The 26,262-nt window shown below is 34.9% G+C and overlaps 1 protein-coding gene across 13 annotated transcripts in view; it reads right to left on the bottom strand.

Moving 5' to 3' along the window:
* DPP10 (dipeptidyl peptidase like 10) overlaps positions 1 to 26,262 on the bottom strand; it is a 1,405,335-nt gene that overhangs the window by 124,971 nt on the left and 1,254,102 nt on the right. The gene's annotated exons all lie outside the window — the stretch shown is intronic.

The raw sequence follows: 26,262 nt of genomic DNA, 5'->3' as shown, positions 1-26,262 counted from the left end.
CCAGACCGGGGACTGAAGCTGAGCCATAGCAAGCTGCTGCAGTGACAACACTGGATCCTTAACCCATTACACCACAGGAGAACTCCTACAAACACCATTCTACATGGGTCTCCTGATTCTACAGGTATTAATTCAGTAAAAAAAATAATATTCCCCCTCTTAAAATTGGCTCCTTTTCACACTAGCCTTTGGTAGAGCATTTTTCCCCCCAAGTTTGATGCCTATAATGCTTTAATGTTGGAAATGACCAAATAAAGATAATAGAAATTAAAAAGCAGATATTCAGACAGATAGTAAGACGCTTTAATGAGAAAGTCCAAATTCAGGATCCACTGATGACTTGGTATCATAACTCTTGAAGATATATAATATGATTGAGAGGCAAATGAATAGTGTGATTCCTGAGGGTGGTGTCACCAGTGCATATACATTTCTGGGCTTAAAAATGGAGGAGGAAATAAGAAAAAATGAAAAGAAATGATGGCTTAAACATTCACAAAAAGGTCCCTGAATAAAAAAAAAAAAAATTTCTGGGAATTTATAAGTAATAAGAAGGAAAATGATGAAAAAAAAGAGAAGGAGCAAACACACACACACACACACACACACACACACACACACACAAAAAAAAAAAAAAAAAAAAAAAAAGGAGGAGGAGAATGAGAAATGAGGAAATGAACCCAGAGCTTATTTTCTCAAAATCATTTAGGCTGCCTAGGCTGCAAGTCTGCTGCGCAAAATCCTTCATCAATATCCTTCATCAAGCAATAGGATGTCTTGTAATAGCATTTATTCTATCAAAGAAGACTGTTAAGTTTGGCATGGACCCAATTATGGCACCAATTAAGTCTCATTGCTGAAGGCTTAGTGATCACCTTCCTCATAGAGACTTTATCAATTGAAATCTATCATGTTATCTATGCCCGATTGCACGTCATCACCAGATTTTAACTGTTGCCAATAATAATTGATCTTCCTCCATGTCATCATCCCTATAATAATACTCAATACTCCTTGGCTTTTTACCCACTCAGCATTCCATTCCGTTCCATTCCACTCCACAACTTCACTCCACTCCACGCCACTCCATTCCATTCCACATTTGAAAAAGGGTGCTCCCAAACCAATTACTTTCCCTCTACTCTCTCTCTTCTCTAATGGTTCCTCCTCCTTCTTTGCCATATCTGAACCCTGGCCTCCCTTGGGGACCTCATTACCCAGCTGCCCTCCCTAGAGAAACCTCAAGATGCTCACTGTTTCCTTTTGTTCCTTTAGAACATAACTTTTCCACCCCATTTTAAAAATTCTTTTCATATCAGGCACATTAGGTCAATCAGCTTTACCATACTCTGTCTCTTCAAGGTAGAAAAGTAATATTCTAAAACACTAGTTATGGAGTTCCCGTCATGGTGCAGGGGAAACAAATCCAACTAGGAAACATGAGGTTGCAGGTTTGGTCCCTGGCCTTGCTCAGTGGGTTGGGGATCTGGCGTTGCCAAGAGCTGTGGTGTAGGTCACAGATGCGGCTCAGATCTAGCATTGCTGTGGCTGTGGTGTAGTCCGGGGGCGACAACTCCAATTAGACCCCTGGTCTGGTAACCCCCATGTGCCGCGGGTGGGGTCCTAAAAAGACAGAAAAGAACAATAAATAAATAAATAAATAAAATAAATAAAACACTAGTTATAAAAATACTAGTTCTGGTCCTAGGATCTGGGGAGGGATTCAATAAATTATGGTGTGTGAGCAAAATCTAGCCTGCCCCCACTTTTGTCTGGCCCATCTGCTAAGGATAGTTTTGGCAGACCAACATGAGGGATTAATGTGATGTTGGATGTTACTTGGAACTCTAAATTAAGTCAAAAGTTATCCCGCAAAAAAAGAATCTCATTCTTCTCATTAGTAGATATGTATTATAAGACATTGCACTTAATTGTTATTCTTTTGAACTATCTCAATAGAATTTTCTGGAAATTTGTTTTCTTTCTTGTTATATAAAATCTTACATAATACTCTGATTTTGCCTTTTGTCCTGAACAACCAAAAATATTTACTCTATGGTCCTTTACCAAAAAAATTTGCTGACCCTTGCTCTGAGGTAAACAACAAGAAACATTGTTAAACAATATCAGATAGCTTCTTACTGCCTTCATCTCTATTTTTTTCTTCCTGTCTCCTTCTCATCCTCCCTCCCTCCCTCTTCCTCTCTCTCTCCTTTTATTTCTTTCTCTTTCTTTTTTCTTTCCATCCTTCCTTCTGTCCTTCCCATTTCCTTCCTTCCTTCCTTCCTCCATTCCTTCCTTCCTTCTTTCTCTTTTATTTTTCTTTCTTTCTGTTTTTCTTGCAATTCAGAATCCTCCCAAGTCCTTCCTAATTTCATTGTGAAACACTGAGATCCATGAAATTATATAACATTTCCTAAATGCAATTGACTGTGATTTTTTTAAAATCAGAACATCTTGCAGGCCAAAAAGCCTAAGAAAAACTTTAAAAATGCACTTTAAAGTAGATCCTGTATTTTAAATAAAAATTAACTGATATGTGGACCATTATTCATATGCTTAAGGAGCTATTATTTTCACAATTTTAAAATTGCATGACACTTCTCTAATATATGAACCAACTTTTTGTCAGTAAAGTTCAGTAGCAGTAACAAAACTCACCTTGAGAATTTAAACACTAAGAATTGAGTGAAAAAAATGATTGATTTAAACAGTTTCATATTTTTCTTACAAATGGGGTTTACAATCCACCAAATAGCCCCCACAACATTTCAAAGCTAACCCTATATTGTTTCAGAAGATCCCTTATGCTGTTTTTCTTCATTTTTGGGATTCTTCAATATAGCAAGCCAAACATCTGGAAAAATATATTAATCTTCTTCAAAAGTCTTTCATATAACTTTTTCTTTCGTGAAGTCTTTTTATTTTCTGAGACTAAACCACACATCAATACGGACCTGCTGTATAGCCTAGGAAACTCTACCCAATATTCTATGATAAGAATCTGAAATATAATTTTTTAAAAAATGTTTTAGAAAAAAACCATAACATGATTCTAAGTAAGCAAATGCATTACTTCCCTCATTAAAAATATGTATATGCATTCAACTAGCCTTATCTTCAGGTTATTGTGCATAACTATTACAGATTTACCCAAAATAATTCTTAATTTATTATCTACTTACTGCTTCTAGATTTTAAATGTCTCAGCAGTTCTTTAATTTCACTCCAACTGAATTCTCTAGTAACTAACATAGCAGATTCTAAAGACAAACTCCTTATTCTTTAAAAATTCAAGTAGTTATTTATTTTTTTACAGAAAATGTTTTCCTTATTTTACTAACTAAATTCTTGAAGGTAAATGACCTTTGGGAGTAGTACATGCTACTGAATTCAGGCTAACTGAATTACTTAATAAATATTTTATTAACTATATGAGTAAAATTGGATCAGCTGCCTAAAGAATGCAACTTTGTTTTAGAAATAAGAGCATTAAGAACTAAAATCTCAAAAATTCACAAGAATTTAGAAAGAAGCTGAAGCAATATTATGTCATTAATCATTTAGGGGACACTTTCAGAAAGACTTATTTCAACTTTTCAAATGTATCAGGAACAAAAACATTAAAAAAATGAACATTCTCTTATGAATGCATTATTCTACCTAATGTTTGATGGGAATAAACTACCACATACACTTAAATTCTAAAATTCTTTATGATTTTTATTAGTCATCTAACGACTTGAAGAGCTTTGTAAGTTCCCAGTAAGGACAACAACCTCCGGGGGCTTTCACCAGCCTAGCCTGCCCACCCTCTGGAGGGGCCACATTCCCTTGGAGCAGCGCCCCCTGGAAGAGCTTTGCAGCCCAGAAGCACTGGGGTAAGCCCTGCCTGGCCATGGGAAGTCTGCCTCCATCACGGTGTGGTCCTGCCAATCCCGTCTGCCCTGGAAAAGCACTCCTTTGCCTCCCAGTGGCCCAGCTAGCCCCGCCCGCCCTTGGGAGGTGCTGCATTCCCACAGAACAGCTGCCCAGCACTGCCCACTCCCAGAAGAGCTCTGTGGCCCAGAAGCACTGGGGCAATCCCTGCCTGGTCACAAAGTCTGCCATCATGGTGCAGACCTACCAGTCCCACCTGCCTTCAACAATTCCTTCTTAGCTTCAGAGTGACCCTGCTAGCCCTGCCTACCCTTGGGAATGCTCAACTGCCTCAAAGAACACCAGCCAACACCACCAGCCCTTGGAAAGCACTCCACAGCAGTGCCAGGGCAAACCCTGCCCAACCACAGGGAATGCACCTCCACCACAAAAAAGAAAATAACGAGCAAGATGAAGAAGCTCAGAAACCATTCCCAGTTAAAGCAACAGGAGAACTCACCTAAAACAGTCAACAATGAAACAGAGCTCTGCAGTCTGACAGACGTGGAGTTCAAAAGGAAGATAGTGAAAATACTGAAAGAATTAAGAGAAGATATGAACAGTAATGCAGACTCCCTCAGAAAGGCACTAGAAAATATAAGGAGGAGCCAAGAAAAACTAGAAAATTCATTTGAAGATACAAACTGAGCTAAGGGCAGTAAAAACCAGAATGAATAATGCAGAAGAATGAATTAGTGATGCAAAAGATAGAATAATGGAAATCACCCAAACAGGAAAGCAGACAGAAAACCAAATGAAAAAATAAAAGCAATATAAGACACCTATGGGATAATATAAAGTATGCCAATCTAGGCATAATAGGAATTCCAGAAGGAGAAGAAAAAGATAAGGGGATTGAAAATATATTTGAAGAAATTATCACTGGAAACTTTCCAAATTTAAAGGATACTGATTTCAAGATACAGGAAGCACAGAGGGCCCCCAAAAAGTTGAACCCAAATAGACCCACACCAAGACACATTATAATAAAAATGTCAAAAGTTAATGATAAAGAGAGGATCCTAAAGGCAGCAAGAGAAAAGCAAAGTGTCAATTATAAGGGAACCCCCATAAGGCTATCAGCTAATTTCTGTACAGAAACTCTACAGGCTAGGAGGGAATAGCAAGAGATATTTAAAGCACTGAAAGGAAAAAATATGCAACCTATAATACTCTATCCAGCAAGAATATCATTTAAAATAGAAGGGGAAATATATATTTTTCCAACAAACAAAAGCTAAAAGAATACAGCAATATAAAACCCATTCTAAAAGAAATATTGAAAAGGCTTCTCTAAATCAAAAAAAAAAAGAGGAAGAACTAGGATGGAGGAAACCACAATCAGAGAGCAGTCACTCAAATAAGCCAGCATACAGATCTAATCATGAAGGTTTTTAAAACAAAATAAAATTAAAAAGAAAAAAACAGACATCAAAATCATAAAATGTGGGCAGGGAAAGTAAGGAAATACCTTGAGACAAATGATAATGAAGGCAAAACCACTCAAAATCTATGGGACGCTGCAAAAGCAGTGCTCAGAGGGAAATTCATAGCAACACAGGCCTTCCTCAAAAAAGAAGAAAAATCTCAAATTGACAACTTAACCTACCATCTAAATGAATTGTAAAAAGCAGAACAAACAAAACCTAAAGTTAGCAGAAGGAAGGAAATCATAAAGATCAAAGAAGAAATCAATAAAATAGAGATTCAAAAAACAATAGAGAAAATTAATAAGGCCAAGAGCTGGTTCTCCTAAAAGGTGAACAAAATTGACAAACTTCTGGCTAGACTCACTAAGAAGATGAGAGAAAGAACCCAAATAAAAATAGAAATGAAAAAGGAGAAATCACAACAGATACTGCAGAAATACAAAAAAAAAAAAAAAATAAGAGAATACTATGAACAACCATATGCCATCAAATTTGACAATCTGGAAGAAATGGTCAATTTTCTAGAATCTTACAGCCTGCTAAAACTGAATCAAGAAGAAAGAGACCAACTGAACAGACCGATCACTAGAAATGAAATTGAATACATCATAAAAAACACTCCCTACAAATAAAAGCCCAGGACCAGATGTCTTCACAGGCTAATTCTAATACAAAGAGGATCTGATGCCCATTCTCCTTAAAATTTTTCAAAAGGTTGAAGAAGAAGGAACACTCCCAAACACATTCTATGATGCCACCATCACCCTAATTCTAAAACCAAATATATCACCAAAAAAGAAAACTATCACCCAATATCTTTGATGAAGAGAGACAAAAAAATTCTCAACAAAATTTTAGCCTACCAAATCCAAAACATATCAAAAAGATTGTACACCACGACCAGGTAGGGTTCATCCCAGGTTCACAAGGATGGTTCAACATATGCAAATCAATCAACGTCATACACCACATTAACAAAAGAAAATTCAAAAACCATATGATCATCTCAACAGATCCAGAAAAAGCATTTGAAAAAGTCCAATATCCATTTACGATAAAAACTCTCGCCAAAGTGGGTATAGAGGGAATTATCTTTAACATAATCAAAGCCATTTATGATGAACCCACAGCAAATATAATATATAATGGAGAAAAATGGAAGGCCTTCTCATTTAAATCTGGAACAAGACAGGAATGCCCACTCTCACCACTGCTATTCAACATAGTACTGGAAATCCCAGCCATAGCGATTAGACAAACAAAAGAAATTAAAGGCATCCAAATAGGAAGAGAAGAGATAAAACTGTCACTGTATGCAGACATGATACTATACATAAAAAACTCTAAGGCCTCCACCCCAAAACTACTTGAAGTGATCAACAAATTCAGCAAAGTAGCAGAATATAAGATTAACATTCAGAAATCAGTCGCATTTGTATATACCAACAATGAAATATTAGAAAAGGAATAAAGAAATATAATACCTCTTGAAATTGCACCCCCCAAAATCAAATACCTGGGAATACAGCTGACCAAGGAGGTAAAGGACTTATATGCCGAGAACTCTAAAACATTAATCAAGGAAATTAGAGAGGATGAAAAGAAATGGAAAGATATTCCATGCTCCTGGACTGGAAAAATTAATATTGTAAAAATGACCATACTACCCAAAGCAATCTACAGATTCAATGTAATCCCTATCAAATAAATTACCCATGACATTTTTCACAGAAATAGAACAATTCAAAAATTTATATAGAACCACAAAAGACCCAGAATTGCCAAAGCAATCCTGAGAAACAAAAACCAAGCAGGAGGCATAACTACTCCAGAATTCAAGCAATATTACAAAGCCTCAGTCATCAAAACAGTGTGGTACTGGTATCAAAACAGACATATAGACCAATGGAAAAGAATAGAGAAACCAGAAATAAACCCTGACACCTATGGTCAATTAATTTTGACAAAGGAGGCGAGAACATAAAATGGGAAAAAGAAAGTCTATTCAGCAAGAATTGCTGGGAAAACTGGACAGCTGCATGCAAATCAACACAACTAGAACACACCCTCACACCATGCACAAAAATAAACTCAAAATGGCTGAAAGACTTAAATATAAGACAAGACACCATCAAACTCCTGGAAGAGAACACAGGCAAAACATTCTCTGACATCACTCTGACATCAACATCATGAATATTTTCTCAGGTCATTCTCCCAAGGCAGCAGAAGTAAGAGCAAAAATAAACCAATGGGACCTAATCAAACTGACAAGCTTTTGCACAGCAAAGGAAACCTAAAAGAAAACAAAAAGAGAATTTATAGAATGGGAGTAAATAGTTTCAAACGATGCAACAGACAAGGGCTTAATCTCTAGAATATACAAGCAACTTCTACAACTCAACAGCAAAAAAGCCAACCACCCAATGGAAAAATGGGCAAAAGACCTGAATAGACTGTTCTCCAAGGAAAATATACAGATGGCCAACAAGCACTTGAAACAATCATTAATAAGTCCACAAATAATAAATGCTGGAGGGGCTATGGAAAAAAGTAAACCCTCCTGCACTGTTGGTGGGAATGTAAACTGGTACAACCACTATGGAGAACAGTATGGAAATACCCTAGAAATCTGTACATAGAACTACCATATGACCCAGCAATCCCACTCTTGGGCATGAATCTGGCAAAATTTTCCTTAAAAAAGACACATGCACCTGCATGTTCATTGCAGCACTATTCACAATAGCCAAGACGTGAAAACAACCCAAATGTCCATCAACAGAAGATTGGATTAGGAAGATGTGGTATATATACACAATGGAATACTACTCAGCCATAAAAGAGAACAACATAATGCCATTTGCAGTAACATGGATGGAACTAGAGACTCTCATACTGAGTGAAATAAGTCAGAAAGAGAAAGACAAATACAATATGATATCACTCATGTCTGGAATCTAATATACAGCATAAATGAATATTTCCACAGAAAAGAAAAGCATAGACTTGGAGAGGATACTTGTGGCCACCTAGGGAGAGAGGGAGGGAGAGGGAGGGATTGTGAGCTTGGGGTTAACAGATACAAACTATTGCTCTTGGAATGGATTTACAATGAGATCCTGCTATGTAGCATTGAGAATATGTCTAGATACTTACATTGCAAGACAACAATGGGAGGAAAAAGTATGTATACATGTATGTATAACTTGGTCCCCATGCTGTACAGTGGAAAAAAATTTTTTTTAAATAAAATAAATAAATAAAATAAAGAAGCTCATGCAAAATATAGAAAATGTTGTAAATTTAAAGGTTTTATCTCAGTTCAACCATTTTTATTAATAATTTTCTAAAGCATCTGATATACATGAAAACTCTCAAAGCATATCATCACGTTTGCTTTCAACAGTGTTTTATGCAGAAATTAATAGATAATTTAGTGCTTGAGGATTTCCCTGGTGGCTCAGCAGGTTAAGTATTCGACTAGTATCTGTGAAGATGCAGGTTTGATCCCTGTCCTTGCTCAGTAGGTTAAGGATCTAGCCTTGCCTCAAGCTGAGGTTGCAGATGCAGCTCGGATCCTGGGTTGATGTGGTTGTGGCACAGGCCAGCAGCTGCAGCTGCAATTTGACCCCTAGCCTGGGAACTTCCATTTGCCCCAAGTGAGGCATTGAAAAAAAAGAAAAGAAAAAAGAGAGAGATTCTTCAGTGCTTGATGTTTATTCATAGATTTAACATTTCCTCTAGTCGTTTTTCTTCAAACTGAAGAACATTTCTTTGTCTTTTTGCGTTTCCTAGGGCCGCACCCGCGGCAAATGGAGGTTCCCAGGCTAGGGGTCTAATCAGAGCTGTAGCCACCAGCCTACGCCATAGCCACAGCAATGCGGGATCCAAGCCACGTCTGCGACCTACACCACAGCTCACGGCAACACCGGATCCTTAACCCATTGATCGAGGCCAGGGATCAAATCTGCAACCTCATGGTTCCTAGTCAGATTCGTTAACCACTGAGCCACATTTCTTAAGCATAGGGTCTAGTGGAGATATATTTGCTTATTTTTCTTTTACCTGAAATTATCTTCATTTCACCTTGATTTTCTCTGAGTTCTGACAAGAAGTCTGTAGGAATTCTAACTGTAGTCCTTTTATATGCTGTATGTCGCAGTGTCTTCAGCAGCCCTGACATTTTCTCTTTATTTTTATAGTTTTCAATAGTTTGACTAATATGTACTCAGAAGTAGTTCTCTTGGGATTCACTTTTTTTTTTTTGCTCTTTTTGGGATAAGAATTGTGACTGAATATCTTGAATATATAAACATTATTTTTTATTAAATTTTGCAATTTCTGGTCATCATTTCTTCAAATATTTTCCTGTCTCATCCTTTCCTCTCCTTTTAAAATTTGTTCACAAAACTTTTGACTTTTGTAGTTCTCCCGCTGGTTTGTAGTGTTCTATTTTTTTTTCTTTTTTAATTTCTTTTTTTTTCAGATTAAATGATATGTACTGATCTGTGTATCACTGCTCTGTCATTTCCAGTCTGCTTTAAATCTCATCCATTTACATTTTTCAATTTTAGATGTTGTTTAGCAATTCTAAAAATGTCCATTCTGTTTTTTAATATTTTGTATATATGTATATGTAATGTTATATATAAACATGTAAGTATATATATGATAGGTAGCTAAATTAATAGAAAGATGGGAATAAATTGGTTTTATATATTATATATATATACATATATATATTTCTATACTAATATAGCCAATCTTTTTATTCTCTAAGACATTTATTTTTGTGACTCTCATGGAACACAGAAAGCAACTTAAAACTTGCTTTCTATGCCCTTAGGCTAGAACCATAAACAAAAACACACAAATGAGGACTTTACACCTTAAGGGTTATTTCATTACAATTTTTACTCTTTTCCAAGATCTACCTGTTTTTATTCAGGCATCAGAATCCATGGGTAGTTTTGCTTCATTTTTTCAAATGTTTTATCCAGAGTTTATAGTTGACTTTGCATGAAAGACTGCTTTGCTAGCATTTCAATCTTCCATATCAGATTTGAGAAACCATTTATTAAACTCTAGTCCAAGTCCTTTTAATTGGAGAATGCTCAGGAAATGGAAGGTTATTTTCCAGTATAAGATTTATCATACTCCTGGTGTAATATATTTTTTTTCTTTTTCAAATTGAATTTCTTTTTATCTGGTAAATGGCATTAATTTCAAAAAGTGATAGTGGTTTAAATTTTCAGATAACTCTAGTCCTAAGAATTCATTTAAAGATCTGATATTTTAATAAATATGCATCTTTATGCTTCTAGAGACAGGATGAGGCCTCGTTTTAGATATTAAAACTAGCTAGAAAATAGTCTAAGTTTTCCTAGGGAAAGTTATTTTGCAAGATATTAAATTTGGATAAGATGTCAAAGAAATTAGTGGCCAAGTGTTCTACTTTTAAATGGGCAACTAAATTTGGCTATGTTTACCTCCATGTTCTTGTTTAGTTTTGGGACATAAAATGTAATTATTAGGATAATTTTGAATGGATAAGGATTTGGGGACCAATTTTTAAAATAATTATTTTCATTCTACTTTTCATACTACAACACATTAGAAATAAACAAGATGCAGGTATATCCACTGTTGGAAATTTCACTTTATGCCACTTTGCTTTTACAAAAGACCTGTTACATTGGTACCTGTTTTCACTAAGCAAAAGAAATCCAAAGATTTATTTATTTATTTATTTTTGGAGTTCCCACTGTGGCTCAGTGGAAATGAATCTGACCAGCATCCATGAGGACACAGGTTTAATCCCTGGCTTTGGAGTAGGTTAAGGATTGGGCGTTCATTGCCCTAAGCTGTGGTGTAGGTCACAGACATGGCTTGAATTCTGCATTGCTGTGGCTGTGGTATAGGCCGGAAGCTGAAGCTCTGACTCAGCCCCTAGCTTGGGAGCCTCCATATGCTGCAGGTGTGGCCCAAAAAGACAAAAAAAATAAAAAGACTTTTTTTTTTTAACAACAAAACAGCAAAAAAGCTCAAATAGTACTTTTCACACAGCCTTTGTATTGCAGCAAGGGCATTAATTACATGCAATCAGTGAGGGTGGCACCACCAAGCTTTCTGTAGGACTTACACCCGGTATGTAATGATCAAGTGTCATGGCCCTCAACTGGGTCTGTGAGAATCTGTACTTTATCTCGATTTATTTTGTGCATCCATTAGCAAGATGCCTCCTCTGAAAATTGCTTCTTCATTTATGCCATTTCTCATAAAAAGTTTCATAGTAACACTCTACTTTCAGATAATGGGGGAAGCCTTTCTAACCTTTTGACCAAAATCTTTTAACATTCATCTTTAATATCAGCAACCTTTTTTCTAACAAGTAGAATCAAAGATTCACGTCATGGTTATTTTACTTTCAGTTTTTTTTTTGTTTGTTTTTTTTGTTTTGTTTTTAGGGCCACATCCGCAGCATATGAAAGTTCCCAGGGCAGGGTTCAAATGGAAGCTATAGCTGCAGGCCTACTCCACGGCCACAGCAACACAGGATCCTAGCCACGTCTGTGAACTACACTACAGCCCATGGCAATGCTGGATCCTTAACCCAATGAGTGAGGCTAGGGATGGAACTGGCAAACCTCGTGGTCACTAGTAGGATTCATTTCTGCTGAGCCACTAGCGGAACTCCTCATTCAGCTTTAAATATGTAATTCTCTCTTGGCAACCACAAGTGTGTTCTCCATGTCCATGATTTTCTTTTCTATGGAAAGGTTCATTTGTGCCATATATTAGATTCCAGATATAAATGAAATCATATGGTATTTGTCTTTCTCTTTCGGACTTACTCAGTATGAGAGTCTCTAGTTCCATTCATGTTGCTACAAAAAGCATTATTTTGGGGAGTGGGAGGGACTGGGAATTTGGGGTTAATAGATGCAAACTATTGACTCTGAAATGGATAAAGCAATGAGTTCCTGCTGTATAGTACTGGGAACTATGGTCACTTGTGATGGAGCATGATAATATGGGAAAAAAGAATGTATACATGTATGTGTGACTGGGTCACCTTGCTATGCAGTAGAAAATTGACAAAACACTGTAAATCAGCTATCATGGAAAAAATTAAAATCATTATTAAAAATTATAAATAAATAAATATGTAATTCTGTTATGTCTTTAATTCCTTATCAAATTTTATTTTCTTTTCTAACAATTAAAATAATGTGATAACATCAAATATTTTTAAAGACTAAATTATGTATTATATTGCTACTATAAACAAATATTTATTTTTTATTTAATATATTCCCTTGATACTTTTGTCACCAATGATGTTTCACATTGTAGTATAGACGACATCTCATTTTTTATGAGCATTGCTGACAATTTGTATATATGCATATGATATATGGTATATCTATACACATATATTATATACATATATACACACACACAGGCACACACATATCTTGATATATCTATCTTGTCACCGTTTTCTCTATTTGGGAATTTTCTGATGTGCTTTAGTTTCTATACACTGTGTTAAAAGTAATCAATTTTGTTCTAAACTTTGTTTTATTATTCATAGCAATTTTTAAAATATATTTTATTTAAAATATAAGACCTCCTTATGAAAACATATTAACCAATATGCTAAACCTCTCTCAAGCCCCCATTCTCTCCAAGAGACAACTATTCTTAACATCTTTGTGAATTCTGGAAATTTTTAAATTTTACATATATATATATATACACACACACACATATAGTTGTTGTTTCACTTATTACAATAATAAGGACATATTGATTACTTATATTGACTTTTATTAGTGGATGATATTGCCTATCTGCACTTGTAGAATAATGTTAATTTTAATGGCTTATTAATATTTTATCATTTTATGCACCCTAATTTATTTGACTAGTCTCATAATGACGATTTATTTATTTCTATTCTTTCATTCTGCTTTTTAAATTATAAATAACATTTCAGTGAATTTTCTTATGTCTGTAGACATATGTATAAAATATCCACAGAGTAAATTCTATATTTGAAATTTCTAGATATACAATACTATTTTTATTATTGGATATGTTCTTAGTCCAATAAAAATGTGTGTCTATGTGTGGTTTATGATTGGTTTTGATGTCTAATTCCTTTGTGGTCCAAGAACATTCTCTGTTTGATTCCCATTATTCTATTCTCACTGAGACTTATTGTATGGTTTAGTGTATGCATTTAAAGAGCCTTGTATTCTGTAATTGTTGGGTACAGTGTTCTGTAAATGTCAATTATGTCATGTTGGTTGACTGTGTTGATCAAATCTTTTATATCCTCACTGATTTTCTATATATTTGTTCTATCTTTTACTGTAGGAAAAATGTTGAAATCACCAGTGTCTCTTCCTCTGTGTTTCTTAAATCTGCTAAGTATATATTTGTTTTCAATCTTTTCCTGGCTCTGGGGAATCATTATTCATGTTCCTTAGAGACTATAGTTTAGGTTGTAGTCGATTCATAACATCATAAAATATAGAGTTTCTTTTCACATTTTCAGTTTCTTTGCTGTTCTTAAGGAGGAGAGCAAGGGGAGAGCTCCTCTACCACACATGAGAAGGATGCCTGGAGATATTTCTGACATGAGGAATTTTGACATTAATGCAGACTACGGTTTTCCTCAGAGAGGGAGTTCTCTTTATGCCATTTAATAAAAAAAAAAAAAAGTAATTCACTAGAATACTAAACTTTTCCTAATTGGATTTTTTTTTTTTTTTTTTTTTTTTTTTGGCTACTCCCAGGGTAGGGGTCAAATCAAAGCTTCAGCTACTGGCCTACACCACAGCCATGGCAACACCAGATCCATTCCGCATTGGTGACCTGTAACGCAGCTTGCAGCAACAAAGGATCCTTAACCCACTGAGTGAGGCCAGGGATGGGACCTGAATCCTCCCTGAGACAATGCCAAGTTCTTAACCCTCTGAGCCACAATGGAAACTCTCTGGAATCTTTATACTCAGGGGTTGTGTAGGATGGTTCACATCTTATGATAAACCCTATTGTAAGCACTATTAGACTGCTGATGGAATATGACTTGACAGGATAACCCTGTGAGATTAAAAGTAAGGATAATTAATATGCAAAACTCAGTTGCAATGAAACAGAGTCTAATAAATTATAAATTTTCACTGATCATCATCTGTGTTGTTACTCCAAATGGTTTGCTTAGCAGGAATTGCCCAAAGTATTCAATATATTGGAGTATGTATGATCCAGATTTATGGTTTAAAAATCTGCAATCCTAGAAGCTCTCTGGTTCTTACTCTACAATTTATTACTGAATTCAACGTTAGGAGCAGCATGAGACAAGAAGTAACACAGAAATCGCTATTTATGTTGGAAAACAAACAAATAGGGGAAAATATATATAGTTGCTGCATTTACCTTACCTCATTATTACTAAATAACTCATAATTGTTTGAATATGAGCTAAGGGAAATGTAGTGAGTTTTTATTAGAACCAGGAAACAATGGTTATTCTTTCTAGTACAAATCTACTGACATACTTTGTATCTTTAGTTTATTGGATTATCTTTTCACATTTGGAAGTAATATGTAATCTATGTTTTTTTGTTATTAAAAGTATAAACAAAAGAATTAGAGCCTGTGAGTCCATACGTGTCTACTCTATTTCGTTTCATATTGAGAACTTCTTTATAGTTCAGAGAAATGCCTTTAAATGAAGGTCCAAATCTTGCCCTGGTAACTTCAAAACTGAAATTGCAGGTTACTTCCTCCAGGAAACCACTCCATCACCTCAGAGACGGCTCCTGAAAGGTGATGTCTATGTTAGGATCTTCCTGTTTTAGATGATCCCAAAGGTGAGTATTCTCATCTTTACCTCTATTTTCTGTGAGTTCTTTGAATAGAGATTATGCCTTTTATATCCCTAATAACTAATATGTTCATAATACATAGTTAGAAACTCTATAAAATTTTATACTTCATGCTGGATAAACCAAATGACACACTTTAAATCAGGACAATGAATACCACCTGCTCCCAAAAGAGATACATAAATTTTAGACATCTCATAATGAAACTTGATACTTTTTATGATATGGTATTGATTTCCATTTTATTTTTCTAAATGTTGAATAAAACATTATAAATATAGGATAGATAAAAGATATTTTCAAATAGCATATAGTGAATTGATAGTTTTCTTGCTTTTTAATTATTATTATTATTATTATTATTTGATATAAGCTTGATAGAACGTCTAATAACTCTCTAAATCTAAATCTAAATCAGGGCTGGCCTCATTTGGAAACTATTAGCATCAGTTGGCACAACATTGTAAATCAACTATACATTAAAAAAATTAAAAAAAGAAATTGTCAGCATCAAAATATCTACCATTCACATGCTGGTACAAATAACATCTTCCCTAAGAAGCCTTTCCTATACTGTTTTAAAGGGAAAACTCCACAGCTCAATATACATGCTATCAGGATCACAGAATTTGAACTCCTTCCTTCAGAGAGTTTGTTTACAGGTCAAGGCGCTCATCAAAGTCAAGTTAATACACACTTATCAAGTGATTTCTAATTGGGCCAGTGTAATCTATTTAAAAGCAATATGAGGAGTTCCTTGGTGACTCAGTGGGTTAAGGATTTGGCATTGTCACTGCTATGGCTTGGGATGCTGCTATAGCACGGGTTTGTCCTTGGCCTGGGAATTTCTACATGCCATCGGTATGTCCCAGAAATAAAGAAAGAAAAGCAATCTGATTATAGCAAACATGATGCAAGTTGCTCAGTTTTCTCCTTACATAACACTTAACTTGGAGTGAAATGATCTTAAATGTGTTTATAAAGGATAAGAATTCCATATTTTTTTCTTTTGGAAATCTCTGAAATTGGTAGAAAAGTCATAAAAATGTTATTCAAATAATTATAAGGTACTAAGAGTTTTATATTACATAGTAATATAAATTTTCTTTTAAATTTTATATATTTATTTTCTACATATACACATATTTTTCAGTATTTTACTTATATGAAAATGTATTTCCTATCAAATTTGCATACATGACCTATTAATGTAAACATATACAAAATGGCTGAGATATTTTAAGGGTATTTTTGTTGCATTTTTTTATTAAAATCAAACAGTTATCCTACTATGGTTCATCAGGTATCCTCAGTCTAAATATCAGTTCAAGAAATTATATTAGTTTTTGATATTGGTTTTCAAGTTTCAAAGGATACCCAGTAGACCTTAAGTGTGTCTAGTACTAGAATATAGAAAGAAGGATTGCTTTTATCATTTCCTGGAACTGAAAACACAAACATTAGAATTTATTCCAGATAAAATGAAAAAGTAACACAGTTTTCATTTATTGCCACTAATGAAAATAAATGAAGTTAAAAAAAGGCCCAAATTCATTTATATGAGAAAAGGTCATCAGGACAAACACTTGAGAATGCTATAGCACAAATTTTCTGGCAGTTTTCCTGCGCCAGTGTAAGAATGAGCACACCATCACAGGCACCACACTGAAGGACTGACTTGAAATAGAACTTGACTCTCCATGGATGCTTTTCTTTATTCACTTTTATGTCACCTCTGGTATGTCTGGTGTGCTAGGACTTTCATTCCAAATATACATGACACCAGAAGCAGAGTGTGAGTGTGTGTGTGTGTGTGTGTGTGTGTGTGCGAGTGACTATAAGTGTCATTATTTATAGTATGTGCATGAATATTGCATATGTATATTATACATACACATATACATGCTTCTTATATATTCTTGAGTAGATGTCAATGATAACTTTTATACTGAAAAACATAGATAATGGAATCTCAAGCAAAACCATATCGACTTTTAGTAGGACACATGAGATATTAACAACATGTTTGAAAAATGGTACCTTAAACATCTGCTTTTAAACCAAGAAGGATTAAAGTCTACTGGAATGTCAATAAAATTGTTCAAAATGTAATAAACATATAAGCAGTTACACCAAAGACACTGAAAATCTCTTAGGGGCAAGGAACCATTGCTAATCACAGGTTTTAATACAATTTTAAGGTAAATCTCTAGTAGTAGTAAAAATGCCAGTGATGAGACTTTGATAATTTTTATTTGTATTTGTATAAATACCTAAACATTACATTTTGCAAAAATATAGATAACAAAATGTAGAAAATTATTTCTCTAAACACCTGAATTGTGATGAATGAAGTAACACACCAGATATTTTTAAAGCGCTGTGCCATTAAAAGAATAGGTATGGCAATTTTATTTTATTTTACCCTGAATAGACTGAAAAAAATGCTAGCAGTATCAAAGGAGTCTATCTTATATTAAGTGTGCTTATCACACACAAAAATTAAAGAGGGCAGTACAAAACTTTTGGAGGTGATGCATTGGTTTATGCCATTGAATGTGTGATGCTCTCATGGGTGTATACCTATTTTCTTCTCATAAAGTTTTATAAAATAAATATGTACAATCTTTTGTATGTACTCAATGCAAAGTACAGCCTTTTGTATGTGTCAATATGTATTCAATATAAGTGATTTAAAGAAATTAAGCATCTAAAATGAGATTATTTGCAAAAATGTTTAGAAATAGACATATAATACATGCATAATTTAATTCACTTAAATAAGTAATTATCAGACAATTTTTATTTTATACTGCAATCAAATTTTAGATCTCAGTTTAAAACTTGATTTATTCCTTTCTAAAATATATTGGGTATTTATCAAATCAGTTCTAGATTATAATAATGGCCTGTAAACCTAGCTCTCTGCTGTTACACTCCATAGCCATGGGTATTGTGGCTACTGTGAGCTCAATAGTCAGAGTTTACACTCTGTTATAAACTTTCCTTTCACATCTGTCTCTTTTCTTTGTCTTTTTAGGGCCATACCCAGGGCATATTGAGGTTTCCAGGCGAGGGGTGGAAACGGAGCTGCAGCCGCTAGCCTACACCACAGCCACAGCCACAGCCACACCAGATCTGAGCCTCCGAGCTGTGTCTGTGACCTACACCATGCCTCACAGCAATGCCAGATCCTTAATTCCCTGAGCAAGGCCAGGGATTGAACCTGTGTCCTAATGGATGCTAGTCAGATTCACTTTGGCTGAACTCCCCAGATCTGTCTTTTCATGCATTATTTCTTTTCCTATTTTACCATCCTTAAAGCCTTCTTTGACATCCCATTATCCATGAAGACAACTGTTAGCCTCTCATAAATTTCTCAGTGCAACCCAGCTACTTATTAAACCTAACTTTGCCTGTGTTAAGATGAATTTTGTGAAGAAGGAAGAGGAGGAGGAAGATGAAAGGAAAACAGAGGGTGAAATAGAGAAGGAAAAGGAGAGGAAGAACCATGTAGCATATTCTTTATTCTGTCTGTTCAAAAAATGAGTATAGGTCAGTGGTGGAAGATAGGAATGTAAATAATATGCAATATTTTAAAAATTTGAGATAGAATATTAGAATCTTGAGAAATAAGCATAAGCAACTTACCTAGCCTCTAGAAATGTTAGGAAAAATTATCAGAGATGCTGAAGAAAAATTATTTGACAAAGAGTTCTGATGAAAAGAAAATGACTGGGTTTGGAAGGGGAATGATTCAGAGACACAAAGCAGCCCTGTGTCACCCTCTGGAAATTACAGAGTTTGGTTCAGGTAGAGAGATATCTGTGCCCTGTTCTGCGATGAAGTGTCAGAAACCAGATGATGTGACACCTTAGTCATATCTCATGTGTCACATCAATGACATTGCGTGTCATTTCAGTGACATTTCATAACCTTGTGGGAGATGTTAAGGATCTGCATTTTTAACCATCTCTCTGCAGGGGTGGATTAGAGTAGAAGAAGAGGATATCAGAATATAAGCTGCAAAACTTTTTAGGTGAAAGAAGATGAAATTCTGAATTAACTGTATTATTACAGGAAAGGACAAGTGGGAATCAAATTAATAGCTATCATTTACTGAGCACTTACTAGGCTGTGATAGCCAATTTTGTGTGTAAATTTGGCTAAGCTGTGGTGTTTGTTCAAATACCAGCTTTGTTGTTAAAGTAGTTTTAGATATAATCATATTTACAATCAGTCGATTTTTTAATAAGGAATAATGATCTTATCCAATCAGTTGAAGGCCTTAACAACAAAAATAGAATTCCTAAAGCTGGAGCTCAAGATTGTGATGTTACCAAAAAAAAAAGATTGCAATATTAACTCTTAACAGAGTTTCCAGCCAGCCAGATTGCCCCCATAATTGCAGAGGACAAAATCCCAATCTCCCTCTCTCTCTCTGAATATATACAAAGATACATACACTATTAATACTGTTTTCTGGAAAATCGTGACTTGTGTACATGACCTATATCATTTAAACCTAAAACGAAACTGGAAATAGTTATAATTTTCTTTTAATATGAGTTTTTTTTTTTTTTTTTTTTGGTCTTTTTAGGGCCCTAATCAAGGCACATGGACGTTCTGGGCTGGGGACGAATCAGAGCTGCAGCTGCCTGCCTGTGCCACAGCAATGCCAGATCCAAGCCACATCTGCAACCTACACCACAGCTCACGGCAACACCCTGATCCTTAACTCGCTGAGCGAGTCCAGGGATCGAACATGTGTCCTCATGGACACTAGTTGTGTTTGTTACCGCTGAGCCACACGGGGAACTCCTATATGAGAAAATTTAAACTTAGAGCTTTCAACCTTTATTAGCGACCAAACTATAAACAAAGTATCTCAACTTGAGTTGCAGTTTTTCTAATTCTACAGCATGTTTAAGCAGTGACTTGTTCCTTTCTCAACCTTGAACTTTAACATCTAATTTTCAAAATCTTTGAATTCTTATGATATAATTATATTACATTTTTATTTATAAATATATTTAATTCATACAATTATATGAATTTTCAAAACAGTCTAAAATGAGTGATTTTCATTATAAAATGAATTTATTTATTTATTTTTTCTTTTTACACAGCTGCACCTGCAGCATATGAAAGTTCCCGGGCTAGGGGTTGAATCAGAGCTACAACTGCCTACCTATGCCACAACCACAGCCGTGCTAGATCCGAGCCGCATCTGTAACCTCGCCTGAAGCTTGGGGAAATGCCAGATCCTTTACCCAATGAGCAAGGCCAGGGATATAACACACATCTTCATGGATACTAATTGGGTTTTAACACCCTGAACCACAACGGGAACTCCCGAGTTTTAATTTTTATAAGATGAATTTATTTTTGAAAAGATAAAGCCCATACCCACTTAAACCAGATTCTTTTTCAACTGAATTATGAACATATTTTTCTTGTGTAGGATCCATTATTTCTTTTTATAAAACATTTGCTGTAGTTAAAATTGTCTACTCACCACCTTCTATAAATAATGCAATTTGTATCATGTCAGTTTTTTTCCCCATTTTTCCACATCCAAATTATCTTCCCCCACATTTAGTGTTACTAAAAAAATTCTCTATCCTTTGAGTTCTAAGATCCTTTTATCTATAAGTCATGTCTAATCTCAGGAGTTCCCTTTGTGGTGCAGTGGTTAACGAATCTGACTAGGAACTGTGAGGTTGAGGGTTTGATCCCTGGCCTTGCTCAGTGGGTTAAGTATCTGGCATTGCCATGAGCTGTGGTGTAGGTTGCTGACGCGGCTCGGATCCCAAGTTGCTGCGGCTCTGGTGTAGGCCAGCAGCTACAGCTCCGATTCAACCCCTAGCCTGGGACCCTCCATATGCCATGGGAGAGGCCCAAGAAATGGCAAAAAGACAACAACAACAACAAAAAAGTCATGTCTAATCTCTTACTGCTCTTCTCTGTAGCCAGGGAGTTATTTTACAGTAAATAAAATTAGAAACTGAAATTTAAGTATGAAAAATTAATTGTTATTATATAAACACTAAAGGCCACTGATTAAATTAAATACAAAACTAATTAAAATATATTATAATGACTCATCTCTAATAAAAATCTTATTTCTGAGTTTTCTGATGGCTTCAAATATCGACAAAGCTTGTCCTATTCACATGAAATGGACCATTAGCCACTTGTAGATATACCACCTTTTGTTTTTATTTGAATTTATGTTTACCTGTGCAAAAGATAACCTCAAGAAAAATGGGATTTGTCTCAAAACTTTCCCAAACAACTTTGGAAAATGCCATTACAAAGAACTTAGGTTTAGTTCTCCACAAAAAAAGTGACCCTAAAATTCCTGAAGAAATTAAAATTCAAGTGGCAAATATTTTTTTAAAATCTCAAAACAATTAAAATTAACCATCTAAACTTCTATATGCCAGATACTTTTCAAAAATTCTTTGTATTTATACATTAAATACCAGAGTAGCTCTATTAATGAAGCACTGTATTGCCATCATATTAAAAGAAACTAAAGCCTATAGAAATTAAGTAATATTCTCAAAGTCAACAGTTTGGAAGTAATGGACCAAGATCCAGTCACCTACAAAATGATTCCCATGAGAGGATCTATGATTTCTTTAAAAACCTTTTAGTATTTTTTCTTAAATACATTGAAGAATAAGGAATCAATAACAAATGGGAATCATTAAAGAAAACACATGCAACTGTTTCCTTGAGGATATCAAACTATTAATTTGGCTTAAGTGTAGGTTCCTCTCAGGCTTGAAGAAAAAGAGTCATTTAAAACCAAAGGTTTAGAGATTTTCCTAAGGACTCTCCAGTGACACAAAGATGAACTTATCTTGGTTTTCTGCATTCTGGCATTTTGTATGTTTAGAATTGGCCGCTGCTCTATGGACTAATTCTCTTGTTGACAGCAGGAGAATGAAACAGGACTAGGGCACCTGCCCACCTCCTGGTACCCATTCACTGCTGCCCATGAACACACATGAACCAAACCTGCATCTTCATATTTGGTATATCCCATGCAGCCTCACTGTCTCTCTTCAGAAAACCATAATGGAATGGATTTAGACAGTCCTACATAGGCTCATTAAATACTTTGTTTTAAATGTCTCTAAAATATACACATGATAAAGGCAAACACACTCTTTATAATCTAGTATTCAAAAACATTGTGTTACTTTTTTATTTTAAATCACTGTCTTACTTTTTTCATAATAATTTAATCAATTATGCAACCACTTAGTGTGAATAAAGCAGTGAATACACAATGTCATATAGGATGTCTTTAGAAAACTCAACAGTAACGATGTTTAACTAGCTTCAGTTCTAACGTCTGGCAACTTTATATATGTTTCTCTCAATATTATTAGTAAACCTTTGTTTTCTCAGTGTTGCTTTTATCTGAATCCATAAAACCATATTTAATTTGTGGAGAATTAAAACTAGGGGTAGCAGTTTATTTTACTGTTGATTCTTTTGTGTGTGTGTGTGTGTGTGTGTGTGTGTGTGTGTGTGTGTGTGTGTGTGTTTTGAGGTCTGCAGCCATGGCATATGGAGGTTTCCAGGCTAAGGGCTGAGTTGGAGCTGCACCACAACCATAGCAACGTGGGATCCAAGTCGTGTCTGTGACCTACACCACAGCTCACAGCAATGCTAGATCCTTAACCCCCTGAGCAAATCCAAGGATTGAACTTGCCTCCTCATGGATGCTAGTCAGATTCATTTCGCTGAGCCATGATGGGAACTCCTGATTCTTTTTTTTTTTAAATGAAAAATATTTTTCCTACTCAACTGTACAGCTGGCTATCAAAATATTTCAGAGTGGCGAACTGTGATTTACGAAAGTTAAGAAAATCTGTGCTAACAATTCTTTAATTCTTTCTAACGGTTCATGTTCTCCCTTTTTGTATTCTGAAAATTAAACATTTTAAATTATTTCAGTTTAAGAAACTGAATATGACATTTAGAGTTATGTAAAATGTAATATGGGGAGGTAAAAAACACACTTAAGTGCCTCCATTTTACCACTGGTAAAAACAAGTTACCAAGAGGAAAAATTATTTGGCCAAGGTCACATGACCAGTCACTGGCAGAGATGCTAACTCAGATATATTCACTTCCAGAATATTTCAGGGTCCATAAGCTTTCTAATAAAAAGATGCAATTCCCTACTTACAATATAATATTCCACAGCCTTCTTGTGATTTTATATACCTAGTACTTCACCAATGAGCTTAAGGAAGTATTTCTTAGATTTACAAAATGGAATAAAAAATATAAATGCACTTGGTTGAGGGAAATATTTATATATCTCAAATTATCATATGATGCTGATATTTCTATTTTATATATGAAGAAATTGAGGCTTATTGGAAAAAAAAATTCAACCCACCCAGATGTTGTTGAAGCAGAAATAAAAATAAAACAAACAAAAAAACCCCTAGAGGATTACAACTTCTATTAAAGGATACTGTTAAAGGTTAGAGTTAGGATTGATTGATCAGAATTATTAAAAACAAATAAGATGAACTCTTGATAAGAGTGTGAAGAATTTCAATTTACCAAAAGATGAATTTAAAATTTAACCCCCCCATTCTTTTGTCTGTGTGTGTGTGTGTGTGTGTGTGTGTGTGTGTGTGTTTAGGGGCGCACCTGCAGCACATGGGAGGTTCCCTAGCTTGGGGTTGAATCAGAGCTATAGCTGGCGGCCTATACCACAGCCACAGCAATACGGGATCTGAGCCACGTCCGTGACTTACACCATAGCTCATGGCAACACCGGATTTTTAACCCATGGAGCGAGGCCAGGGATCAAACCCAAGTCCTCATGGATACTAGTCAGGTTCGTTAACCACTGAGCATGACATGAACACGCCCCTCATTCTTAAAAGCAAATTATATAATGTAAAACCTACAGAACACCAGAGAAAAAGATCACATATCCACTATCACTAGTAAGGAAAAAAAAAACTTAAACCTAAAATTATGCATTAATATAGATCTAACAGGCACATATAAAAAACTGTACCTATGACATGGGAAACATTTATAATAGTTTATATGAAGCCATAAATCAAATCTTATCATTTTCTTTCTTTTTCTTTTCTCTCTCTCTCTCTTTTTTTTTTTTTTTTTTTTTTTTTTTGGTCTTTTTAGGGCTGCATCTGCAGCATATGGAGCTTCCCAGGGTAGGGGTCAAATTGGAGCTGTAGCCACCAGCCTACGCCATAGCCACAACAATGCCAGATCCAAGCTCCGTCTGCGACCTACTCCGCAGCTCATGACAATGCCGGTTCCTTAATCCACTGAATGAGGTCATGGATCAAACCTGCACCCTCAAGGATGCTAGTCAGATTCATTTCCACTGAGCCATGATAAGAACTACAAATCTTATCATTTTCAAAGTCACTATTATAAAGATCTTTTTTTTAATTTTACAAATTAGTTTGAAAACCAGTTTCAGATTTTTGTAAATTTAAACATAAACATTCAAAAAACCCATCTGAAATAAGAACATAAAATTTAAAATAATTAAACATTCAAATGAAATGCTATTAAAATATTACTATCAAACTTGGATAAAACTTAAGCAAAAATTCTATAGTCTTCAGTGTTTTATTAGAAAAGAAAAAGAAGACAATAACAGTATACTAGAAAGGATCAAATTTAAAATTTAGCTTTTGAGAAGACAAATGTGAAATTTATAAATATCAGCTCAAATTGTTCATAAAAATGTACTTATAAATAATATTAGGAAACAAGAAAAAATAAAGCAACAAATTAAATGAACACTAAAAAGATATAAAAATATTATGCTAAAAACTTGAAAAGTTAGGTGAAATGGATTTTTAAAAATGCATAAATTATCAAAACATTAAAAAATAAGCCTTAATCTTACAATCATAATAGAATAAGATTTTTAAAAAACTTTCCCACGAAGCAAAATAAGAAACTATCACCTCATACCTAGACACATTCATAGGGTAGCTAAGGCAAGGAGATTTTAATAAAAATGCAAAGTATAAAAATTGGAATGGAAGAAGCAATAATGTCATTATTAACGAATAATATGATGGTCTGGAAAAGCTATGTGTTGGTGAAGATGTGGAACAAGGGGAACTGTCACTGTGTTGCCAGAGGAATATAAACATACAAACTAGGAATCAACTTGGCAAGGTCCAGTAGTTTTAAGCATGCTCAAGCCATATAAGCACTCAATGCTACTTTCTGAGTAGTTTTCCCTTAAAGTCTTTACTCAGGCACCATGAGACATGTATAAGAATAACATGAAGCTCAAACTGCTTTTATAAATCAATCATTCCCTTTTTGAGTTTGTGACCATTTCAAAACTTATAACGAAAAATCTCTTGGGAATTTTTTTTTTTTTTTTTTTTTTTTTTTTTTTTTTTTTTGCTTTTTAGGGCTGCAGTTGCAGCATATGGAAGTTCCCAGGCTAGGGGTCAAATTGGAGCTGCAGCTGCCAGTCTACACCACAGTCTCAGCAATGCAGGACCCGAGCCCCATCTTCAACCTACACCACAGCTCATAGCAGCACTGGATTCTTAACCCACTAAGGCCAGTATCAAACCCACTCTTCATGGATACTAGTTGGGTTCCTAACCTGCTGAGCCATAGCAGGAACTCCCAGGAAAACATTGTTAAGTGTAGACTTCTGTCTTAAATTTTTGCCATGAACAATGCTCTAAGAATAAATAAAACTGAAAACATTATGTAACGGATTTACCAGAACTAAGCTTTAGTATTCTTAATCTCTTCTGGGTTTCATTATCAATTAGGAGTTTAATCCTATGTTACTATAGAAACTTTTTTTCTTTTTTTTAGTTAATTGAGAAAATAATTGTTTCATATATTCTTAAATTAGAATTCTAGATTAAAAAAATATTAAGATAAATGAAACACATCCTGCCCAATAGGATGATTTTTACAATAGAGTGGCTTCTGTAAGCAGTATC

Source organism: Sus scrofa, chromosome 15 (assembly GCF_054392235.1).
Source record: "Sus scrofa isolate SSC_HxYL_T2T_F1_AM1 chromosome 15, Sscrofa_HxYL_maternal_Yorkshire_Landrace_v2.0, whole genome shotgun sequence".
Taxonomy (NCBI): Eukaryota; Metazoa; Chordata; class Mammalia; order Artiodactyla; family Suidae; genus Sus; species Sus scrofa.
This window is presented reverse-complemented; position numbering and strand designations above follow the sequence as displayed.